This window comes from Scylla paramamosain, chromosome 48 (assembly GCF_035594125.1).
Source record: "Scylla paramamosain isolate STU-SP2022 chromosome 48, ASM3559412v1, whole genome shotgun sequence".
Taxonomy (NCBI): Eukaryota; Metazoa; Arthropoda; class Malacostraca; order Decapoda; family Portunidae; genus Scylla; species Scylla paramamosain.
In genome coordinates this window covers 758,599-769,857 of record NC_087198.1, presented here as the reverse complement: position 1 = coordinate 769,857, position 11,259 = coordinate 758,599, and the positions used below count along the sequence as shown (strand labels likewise).

At 46.1% G+C, this 11,259-nt stretch overlaps 1 protein-coding gene across 7 annotated transcripts in view; it reads left to right on the top strand.

Annotated features, from left to right (window-relative positions):
* Positions 1–232: 232 nt before the first annotated feature.
* Positions 233–11,259, top strand: part of LOC135095212 (uncharacterized) — a 65,020-nt gene continuing 53,993 nt past the window's right edge. For 5 of the 7 annotated variants that reach the window (XR_010264136.1, XR_010264137.1, XR_010264135.1 and 2 more), the window contains exon 1: positions 5,773–5,905. The gene's annotated coding sequence lies outside the window, so the exon portion shown is untranslated. Of the gene's footprint in view, positions 1,572–5,772; positions 5,906–11,259 lie in introns of those variants that run through there. The other 2 variants (XR_010264134.1, XR_010264133.1) reach the window with 2 other exon arrangements.

Below are 11,259 nucleotides of genomic sequence, written 5' to 3'. Positions count from 1 at the left end.
ATTAGAGAGAGAGAGAGAGAGAGAGAGAGAGAGAGAGAGAGAGAGAGAGAGAGAGAGAGAGAGAGAGAGAGGGAGATGGGAAGAGTGAAGGCAGTGGTGTGGGTGGGGGGTGGGGGGTGGGGGGTGGAGGGAGGGTTTGCGTGAGTGTTGAGTTTGAGTTTATTTGATAAAGTTGCATACAATTTTAGTGTAGAGTAAATTGTAAGTAGTAGAAGTAGTAGTAGAAGTGAGTGGGCGGAGCAGTGAGCCATTGTTAACATGTATTGGCGGTCATTAGGTGTTTATTTTGGCAATTACCATTGCTGTACACGTTTGTGCTAGAAGTTTGCGCCTTAAATATTAACATTTTGATAACATTCAATTTTTGCTATTTCTTGATTTATTTTACATTGTGTTGTAGTGGTGGTGGATTTAGTATTGTTTATTTACGTCTGTAATTAAGTTTAATTTACAAGTATTTTACATGTTGTTTACTCTTACATGGAGGTGGAGGAGGAGGAGGAGGAGGAGGAGGAGCGCCGCGCCTCTCTATAGTGAAGAGACTCCTGGTGGGGAAGCAGGCATGCTGGCTCGCTGGTGGCGCCTCCCTGTTTAGTGTTTGTAATTTTTGGTACTGTTCATCTCCCTCTTCCTGGAGGCGTTGCCAGACCGCCGCCACAGCCATCATGGCATGGAGCCTCTCGGGGAGGGCAGGCAGGAAGTAGGGGAGGGGCGGGCGCTTGGTGACGGAGACCTTCAGTTGTCGTGTGTGTGTGTGAGCGGCGGCGGCCAGTGTTGTTATTATTATTATTATACACCAGCGAGGCGCAGCATTCTGCACCTTCTGGAGTCTGCTTATGGCTCTTCTTCTGTCAAGGCGTGAGTGGGTATATCGCAGTACCGGGATCACCAGTGTCTTCTTCACAAGGCGGAGCTTGATTCCCTCGTCCAGGGCCCCCCTGAATCGGTAGAGAGTGGCCAGAGTGGATCGGGCCTGCTGCTGCTGCTGCGCCACTCTTGCTGTGATGTGTGTAGTGTGTCCCCTGGTGGATATTCGTAGGCCGAGTAGGGAGCCAGCCAGCCACCTGGGGAGAATTCCACTGGCTCGCCCTCAACCAGGAGAGGGTCTGGGGTTCTGGTGGCGAGGGGACGACTGTGAACTTTTAGCAGTGTTCGTCCTGGTTGTGTCCTGAATCCATACTGCCCCGCGGCCTTGTGGAGCTTGTTTCCATCCAGGCGGCTCCGGAGTCTGCTCGTGACGATGCTCTCAAAGATCTTTCCCGGGACTTGCAGAAGGGAGATGGCACGGCAGCAGCTGTCTGGGCGGGTAGGGACCTCCTCCTTCCCAGGCTTTACACCACCCTCACCTCCGCCTCCTTCAAGTCGTCAGGAGTTTCCAGATGGTCGTCTTGTTGATCCCACTCCTGCCTGGACAGGTGGCCTTGGTGGGTGAGAGGGGAGGGAACTTGTGGGTCTGCTGAGCGCTGGCAACTCCCTGGGTGAGGATGGACTGGTGGTGGTGCTGGTGGTGGTAGTAGCGGTTGGAAGGCGAGCGTGCGAGCAGGCGCGGTGTTGTGTGTTCCTCAGTGCAGGTATGTGCAGGTGTGTAGGACAGGTGTGTGGTGTGGGGAAGGGAAGGGTTGTGTTAGGTTAAGTGGTGTGTGTGTGTGTGTGTGTGTGTGTGTGTGTGTGAGAGAGAGAGAGAGAGAGTGGTAGTAGAAGTAGTATTTATAATGGTAGTTATGGTGGTGGTAATGCTCCTGTGTGTGTGTGTGTGTGTGTGTGTGTGTGTGTGTGTGTGTGTGTGTGTGTGCTGGCAAATAAAATGCCAGAAGGAGAGGAAAGGGAAGAAGAAAGTGTACAAGACTAACATAATGCTCCCTTTGTGCCCCCTCCCCTCATCCCCCCTCCTCCCCTCTCCCCTCTCCCACCTCTCAACATTTTTTTTTTTTTTTATGTAGGAAGGATACTGGCCAAGGGCAACAAAAATCTAATAAAAAAAAAAATGCCCACTGAAATGGCAGTCCCATAAAAGGGTCAAAGCAGTGGTCAAAAATTGCTGAATAAATGTGTTGAAACCTCCCTCTTGAAGGAATTGAAGTCATAGGAAGGTGGAAATACAGAAGCAGGCAGGGAGTTCCAGAGTTTACCAGAGAAAGGGATGAATGATTGAGAATACTGGTTAACTCTTGCGTTAGAGAGGTGGACAGAATAGGGGTGAGAGAAAGAAGAAAGTGTTGTGCAGCGAGGCCGCGGGAGGAGGGGAGGCATGCAGTTAGCAAGATCAGAAGAGCAGTTGGCATGAAAATAGCGGTAGAAGACAGCTAGATATGCAACATTGCGGCGGTGAGAGAGGGGCTGAAGACACTCAGTTAGAGGAGAGGAGTTGATGAGACGAAAGCTTTTTGATTCCACCCTGTCTAGAAGAGCAGTATGAGTAGAACCCCCCCAGACATGTGAAGCATACTCCACACATGGACGGATAAGGCCCTTGTACAGAGTTAGTAGCTGGGGGGGTGAGAAAAACTGGCGGAGACGTCTCAGAACACCTAACTTCATAGAAGCTGTTTTAGTTAGAGATGAGATGTGAAGTTTCCAGTTCAGATTATAAGTAAACGACAGACCGAGGATGTTCAGTGTAGAAGAGGGGGACAGTTGAGTGTCACTGAAGAAGAGGGGATAGTTGTCTGGAAGATTGTGTCGAGTTGATAGATGGAGGAATTGAGTTTTTGAGGCATTGAACAATACCAAGTTTGCTCTGCCCCAATCAGAAATTTTAGAAAGATCAGAAGTCAGGCGTTCTGTGGCTTCCCTGCGTGATATGTTTACCTCCTGAAGGGTTGGACGTCTATGAAAAGACGTGGAAAAGTGCAGGATGGTATCATCAGCATAGGAGTGGATAGGACAAGAAGTTTGGTTTAGAAGATCATTAATGAATAATAAGAAGAGAGTGGGTGACAGGACAGAACCCTGAGGAACACCACGGTTAATAGATTTATGACACACACACAAAAACATCTCCATAATGATGAGGCCACTAGAGAGAGAGAGAGAGGAGAGAGAGAGAGAGAGAGAGAGAGAGAGAGAGAGAGTGAGAGAGGGACTGTTATTATTATTATTATTATTGTTATTATTATTATTATTATTATTATTATGAATTGGTAATTATATATAAATAAGTATTATTTTTTGTTGTAAATAATAATAATGTATGTGTGTGTGTGTGTGTGTGTGTGTGTGTGTGTGTGTGGTGTGTGTGTCATGTTGTCCACTCTAACTCAATACATAACTAGTACTTCTACCTCCTCCTCCTCCTCCTCCAACTCCTCCTGGTCAGCGAACAATGAAAGAGATGGAGCTTTCTATTACTTTATTTTTTGCAAACCTTTTTAACTCTCTCTCTCTCTCTCTCTCTCTCTCTCTCTCTCTCTCTCTCTCTCTCTCTCTCTCTCTCTCTCTCTCTCTCTCTCTCTCCTTCTCTCTCTCTCTCTCTCTCTCTCAGAGAATTTGATCTTTCCAGTCAATATATTATATATATATATATATATATATATATATATATATATATATATATATATATATATATAGAGAGAGAGAGAGAGAGAGAGGAGAGAGAGAGAGAGAGAGAAAGGGGAGCTTAAAAAAGGGTAGCAACAGGATGTGAAAGATAGAGGGGAGAGGGGAGAGTGAAAGCAAAGATAATAACTACTACTACCACTACTACTAAAACTACTACTACTACTACTACCACCACCACTACTACTACTACTACTACTGCTACTACTACTACCACTACTACTACTAATACCACTACTACTACCACTACTACTACTACTACTACTACTACTACTACTACTACTACTACTACTACTACTACAACTAGTAGGTCACATGGTGCCGTGATGTCGTGTAAGCGTCCAGCAGGCAGGCATAGACGCTTAGGGCTTGGACACACAGGGCGGTTGCATCCGCGGCGGCTAGCGAGCGTTTCACGCTGGCATTGTCCACACAAGGCGTTTTGTACCGCAGCGGAACCGCGGCGGTTGACCCACTGTTATTTTTTTCACCTGAATTTTTACTTGGCAGTGTCACGATGGATGTGGAGGAAGTAGCATGCGTTTGGTTGCTACATCGCCGCTTGAAACGGCGCAAGCAGAGGCAAAGACAACATTGGATTCATCGGATTCTACATGATAGACTTACGCACGGCTTGTTTACCACCCTGTACCACCCTGTACCCTGTTTTTCCTTGATTTCTCCGTCAGGACAGAAAATGTCAGCGACCTCTTCCCAGTGTTTTTTCTTCATCACCCTGTCCTTGTAGTGGGGAGACTTCATGTCCCATATTGATGGGCGTTTTTCTATCTCATTGATAAATAAATCCGTATCAAAATGATTGATCCCGCTCCATAACGTCTACCTCAGCAGTACTGCAGTGACCTGAGTGGTATTACCTAACGTGATTCATCAGGCAAAGCCCAAGGTTGCCATAGTAATGCACGATTCCATAGGCTATCATTGAAAATGTAACCGAGCGGTTGCAACCGCTCGGTTACAACCGCCCTGTGTGGTCCAAGCTCTAATTACGTGTCCTACGAGCCCTGCCACAGAACTCAGGGAGCTGACCTCGGACTGTTCAGTCGGAGTAGGAGGAGGAGGAGGAGGAGCAGGAGCAGGAGCAGGAGGAGGAGGAGGAGGAGGACAACAAGGAAAGAGAGAGAAAATAATGCCATCTTTTATGAGAGAGAGAGAGAGAGAGAGAGAGAGAGAGAGAGAGAGAGAGAGAGAGAGAGAGAGGAGAGAGAGAGAGAGAGAGAGAGAGAATTTTCTTTCATTATCATAATTATGTTGTAATTCTTCTCATTCTTATCATAATCATCGTCATCATCAGTACAGCGCTGTTATTTTGTACCTCTCTCTCTCTCTCTCTCTCTCTCTCTCTCTCTCTCTCTCTCCCCAAACAAATTATCTACCCATTTATTTATTTATTTATTTATTTATTGTATAATGTAACGATGTATTGCATTGCAGTGTGTGTATTCTCCCCAGTGGTCCCCTGCTCAGTAAGCTCCCCACTCTGACATAATCCTCTCAGGTAGTCTCCCCAACAACACAAACAAACACTGCCCTTAACAAACTCCCCACACTACCCTCCCCTTCCCCTGCCTCAATTAACCTCCCCCAAAAAGTATATGACACCCATAATTAAACTCCCCAATTATACTAAAGCCGAACACAGTCTCCCCATCTCCCCACTAGTCTGATCTCCCCATCTCCCCACGTCCGTCTCTTGTCAAACTAGTCTCCCCGTCCCCTCCCAAGGCTAACCTCCTCACCTTGTCTCCCCATGTCCTCCCCATCCTGTCACCACTACACTACCCTCCCCACTGCAACATAAACCCTGATAACTAACCTCCCCTTACAATCTCACTCACAATCTCCCCAAAATTAGTCTCCCCATCTCCCCTGACTAGCCTCCCAATTTCTCGTCCCTTTCCAGACGTCACTCAGCATTCATCTCCCCATTCCCCTCTCTCCCCTAACCTCCCCACTTCCCCATACCCACAAATTAATCTCCCCATCTTCTCCCCGTCCCACGCCTTCAACTAAGCACACATTTTTCCATCAGTTTCCTTCCTCCAACCTCCCCAGTCTAATCTCCCCATCTCCTCCCATCTCTCCCCCATCTCCATCATGAACTAACCCTCCCAGCCTCACCACTCGCCTCCCCATCACCCCTTCTTTCCCCAGCCTCCCCATCTCATCCCCCACTAATCTCCCCATCTCCCCCAGGGGAAGGCTGCGGGTGCTCTCCCCCAGGGCAGTGGTTTGATGGCGCCCCTGGGATTATGAGTGAGGCAGTGACATCCGCCCCTGCCCCCCGCCCGCTCCCTCTCCCCCAAGACCCTTGAGGCCAGGTCGTTCGGTAAGTGAGGCACTGGGGTGATGGGGTGAATGGGCGTGCGAATGGGTGTTTTGGGCTGTTTGTGGTGCTGGTGACACTGGGGAGAGAGAGAGAGAGAGAGAGAGAGAGAGAGAGAGAGAGAGAGAGAGAGAGAGAGAGAGAGAGAGCAAATGGAGTGAGAATCAGACACACGGACATAGACAGGAAATGGCGTCTCTCTCTCTCTCTCTCTCTCTCTCTCTCTCTCTCCTCTCTCCTCTCTCTGTAGTGTGAGCCGCTACATCAGCAGGAGAGAGTGGCAACATGGCGTGCAAAGGGTAACACAACAACACGCACCACAAGATGGCCAACACACACAAGACACGCACACAACACACGCAAAGCCACTCTGTCAAAACAAACAAATCATTCAAAACTTTTACCGCTGAAAAAAACAAATAAATAAATAAATAAATCCCTGAAATGTGCAGCAGGGGTAGCAAAATGGCGGAGGAGCAAGCCAGTGTGGCAAACCAATATGGCGTCTGCCTTTCAGCAAACGTACAAAAATTCAGTATTCACCATTACAACCAAATGAAAGAGCCAAGAAGCGAGCCAAACAAGTAAACACCCCTACAAACATGGAGCCTCCCAACAAACACCCAACAAACACCCTCAAATAAGCCAAAGGATTACCAACATGGCGGACAAGTGGCGTCAGTACTCGCCCCTGCTTCTCATCATCGACTTGGAATCTATGCCACTGACAAACCGTCGACTATTTTCAAAGTCTTCTTGAGCGTCCACTCTCAATATGTGAGGCTCCCTGGAGGTGAGCCTGGCCAGAACACCCTCACCTCAGAGAGAGAGAGAGAGAGAGAGAGAGAGAGAGAGAGAGAGAGAGTCGGGGTTCGTGAGTGTGAGTGAGAGGGGAGGGAACTTGTGGGTCTGGTGAGCGCTGGGCAACTCCCTGGGTGAGGATGGACTGGTGGTGGTGGTGGTGGTGGTAGTAGCGGTTGGAAGGCGAGCGTGCGAGCAGGCCGCGGTGTTGTGTGTTCCTCAGTGCAGGTATGTGCAGGTGTGTAGGACAGGTGTGTGTGTGTGGGGAAGGGAAGGGTTGTGTTAGGTTAGGTGTGTGTGTGTGTGTGTGTGTGTGTGTGTGTGTGTGTGTGGGTGTATGTGTGTGTGTTGTCCCCTCTAACTCTCAATATATGACTAGTACTTCTACCTCCTCCTCCTCCTCCTCCTCCTCCTCTCCTCCCTCCTCCCTCCTCTCAGCGAACAATGAAAAAGATGTTGGTTGTTGTTGTTGTTTGTTGTTGTTGTTGTTGTTGTTGTTGTTGTTCCCCACGCCAGGCCCACTGTGCTGGCTCACCTCTAGTTTTCCCTGCACACACACACACACACACACACACACACACACACACACACTATTATTAGTTATTATTATTATTATTATTATTATTATTATTATTATTATTTTTTATTATTTAATTATTATTATTATTTAGTAGCAGTAGTAGCAGTTGTAGAGAGAGAGAGAGGAGAGAGAGAGAGAGAGAGAGAGAGAGAGAGAGAGAGAGAGAGAGAGAGAGAGAGGATCTTGATCTTGATCTTGATGGTACAGGTGGCACAGGATCACTCCTGAGCCAGGCCTTTGGATCGGATACTCCTGTAGAAGGGGGAAAAAAAAAGAGAAACGAACAGCATCCTCTATCCTAATTGTTCATACACCTGGCACGCCACATTCTCTCCAGAAACTCTTTCATCACCGCCTCAATGCATCCTTTCATTCGCCTCTCTACACAGTCCCAGCAACAACACCATCCATTCCTTTCCTGTGTTCTCCACTCTTTCATTCCTATCATGCCCTAACTCAGTCAGTATCACTTGCATCATCTCATTCCTGTCTCTGGCATACTTCACACACTCCAGGCACCACATGTTCCACCGTCTCATCCTCTCCCATGTCACACATCTGGCACACTTTGCTGCGGGACTCAGACCACCTGTAACTCTGTGCATTCACATCCATACACTGTGCCCTCGCTCGGAAGAGAAGATCACCGCCCAGGCTTCCATCATACCACCTTTCATACCTCGGGGCCTCTTTCCTCCTTGTACCATTCCAGGGTCTTCTTTCTTTCCATCTCATTCTTCCATTCATTCAGTCCCACACATTTCACTTCTTTGTCTATCTCATTCTTCCATTTTCTCACATCCCATTCGGCTCCCACTCTGCCTCCTCTTGTTACCACCCATTCACGCTCATTTTGATTCCTACCAGCCATTCTTATCGCCCACACAACTTGCAATCCATTCCTGTCTGTCATTCTCATGCATCTCTTCCTCCATTTGCTTCCACTTTCATTCCACAGGTACACCTTCCTTGCTATTCTTTGCATCATCCATTCTCTCAAGCCTAATCTTGTACCTAAGTGTGGCTTTTGTCAGTCTTTCTCTGAAGGTGCTCCAGCCCATGTCACCTCTCAAGGCTTCAACTGCTGTGCACCTCGGTGCACTCAGTGCCATCCTTGCTACTCTATTCTGGCCCACTTCTAACTTATCAATTTCACTTTCATTCCATGCAATCACATCCATACCATACATTATGCATGGCACAGCCACACTCTTCCACACTTCTCTCAACACATCATACTTACTTGCTCTCATTCCTTGCCGCGCTTCCCAGTCGACCTGCCCACTGGTTTACCATACTTATCTTTTCATTCTTTGCCTTTGCACACCCACTGGGACTCATCCACATCCCTAAGTACTTGTAGTCTTGCACCTGTCTCAACTCATTCTCTCCAAGTCTCCAGTACCACATTACTTTCATCCTCTGACCTATTCACAATCATTACTTTGCTTTTCTCACTGCTAAACCTTACTCCAAAGTCTTTACCATAGCCATCCACTACATCCAACAAACTTTGAAGCCTCATCTGCCGATTCACTCATAACAACTACGTCATCTGCATAAAGGAGCACACATACTTTATCATTCCCCACACTTACCCCTACATTCATTCTTCTCATCCTGGCTGCTAGCTCCTCTGTATACAGGCTAAAAAGGGTTGGTGACAATATACAGCCCTGCCTAACTCCTCTCTCACTCTTCACCCAGTCTGTTTCTATGTCTCCTAGCCTGTATCTAGCTCTTGTGTCCACATACATACTTTGCACTACGTTAACTATCTTTGCACTCAATCCAATCTTTTCTAAGACTCTACCTAGCATTTCTCTGCTCACTCTATCATAAGCTTTCTCTATATCCAAAAAGCCTAGGCACAGTTTACCCCCATCCTTCTTTTTCTTCTCAATCATTTCATTCACCACAAACATATTGTCCTCGGCTCTCCTGGTCCCTACGAGAAACCATTCTGTTCTTTCACCCAGCACTCCAGCTCTCTCAATCCATTTACACAGTCTCTCATTCAACACTGCACTGAAAACTTTACCTATTGTATTCACTAATGCAATTGGCCTGTAGTTCTTCAGCTCATTCTTACTCTTAAATCCTCCCTTATGCAACAGACACACTCGGCTCTCATTCCACTTTCTTGGCACTCTCTCTTCATCCCACACTCGGTTGAATAACTCAGTCATTCTGTCTATCACTACCTCCCCACCATTCTTGTAGAACTCATAGGGTATATCATCTGGACCTGCTGCCTTGCCATTCTTCTGCCTTCTCACACACCTCTCCACTTCATCCCTACTGATTCTTTCATCCAGTTCATCTGCATTCTTCCTTTCCTGTGTTACACATTCTTCTCTCACACTAAACATCTCACCTACCCCACCTACTTCTTCCCAGAACCCTTTGATGTGCCTCCCTGATTCCATCCTTCTCTGTTAATAACTACACCATACACTTTTAGACTCTCCACACACCAACACTGCCTGACATATTCTCACCTCTCATGAACTTGTACCATTCACGGCCACCTTCCATACCTTTCTCCCTTAAAGATTGAATCACGCTCCTTTCACTCTTCACTTTAGCATTCATTATCATTCGTCTCGTCAACCGCTGCTGCTAGGGGAGAGGGAATCTTGATCTTGGTCTTGGTGAACGAGAGAGGGAGAGGGAAAGAGAGAGGGAGCGTTTATATATATAAAAAAAAAACAATATATATTTTTTTATTTTGCATTTTTATTTGTTTAATTTATTTTTTGTTTATTTGTTGAATTGTTTTGCATAATTAGAAAAAAAATGCTTATGTTGTTGTTGTTGTTGTTGTTGTTGTTATTATTATTATTATTATTATTATTATTATTATTATCATTGTTGTTTTTGTTGTTGTTATTGTTGTTGTTGTTGTTATTGTTGTTGTTGTTATCATTTTTATTATTAAAATGTAAAGAAATTTTTCTTCTTGTTCTTATTGTTTATTTTGCTGTTGTTGTGTTTGTATTTAGTTTGTTTATCTGTTTATTTATTTATTTAATTATTGAGTTATTTGTTTGTGTATTTATTAATTGTTGTGATTCATCTCTTTGTTTATTTACGCACGTGGCAGAATAATGCTGCCTCGTTATTGGCTGCTGGTTGGCCAATCACGGCTCAGGAACCTTTCATTCAGCCAACGTTCTTTTAAGATTAACAACGAGAATAATAATAATAATAATGATAATAATAATAATAATAATAATAATAATAATAATAATAATAATTTGAGTTGTATTAATTATATACTGATAAAAATGTGAAGAGTATTTTGTTTTAGTGTTTTACGGTTTAGCAGTGCTTGGGATGTCTGGATGTTTGGTAGAAATTGTTTGTTTTTCCTCCGTGTCTCCGTTTGTGTTTTACCTCCGTGTTTGCTATTGGGTGTGTAGGTGCGTCTGTGTTTCCTCCATGTTTCCTCCGTGTGTGACTATTGTGCCTCACTTGCTAGATAGTTAAAATGGTCGTTTGGAAGATAGTCTCAGTTGACATGCAGCGTGCACCGAAGGTTCTTGTGTGCACGTGGTGAGACAAGACCTGACGAGTGCACGAGTCAGTGGTGTGCACGTGGCTCACTACATCAGCGTACACACACACACACACACACACACACACACACACACACACACACACACAGTCGCCGAGTAGTGAGTGAAGGCAGGCGTGGTGTGAGCATACCTGAAGGAGATACAAACAAGTGGTTGTACTACAGCTTTTAATGAGGGAATCAGCCATGTGTGGTACAGAGAATACAGTGTTTGTGGTGAAGCTCCTCGCCACACTTGCACGTGGCGGGCGTTCCCCTTCCCTGGGGAATGCACGGCTCTCACCACCACCACCACCACCACCACCACCACCGCCACACTCACACCCGTGCATCCACTTACGAGAACGTGACAAACCTGCCACCACTTGTAGTAAACTTGTAACTCAACACAGAAAT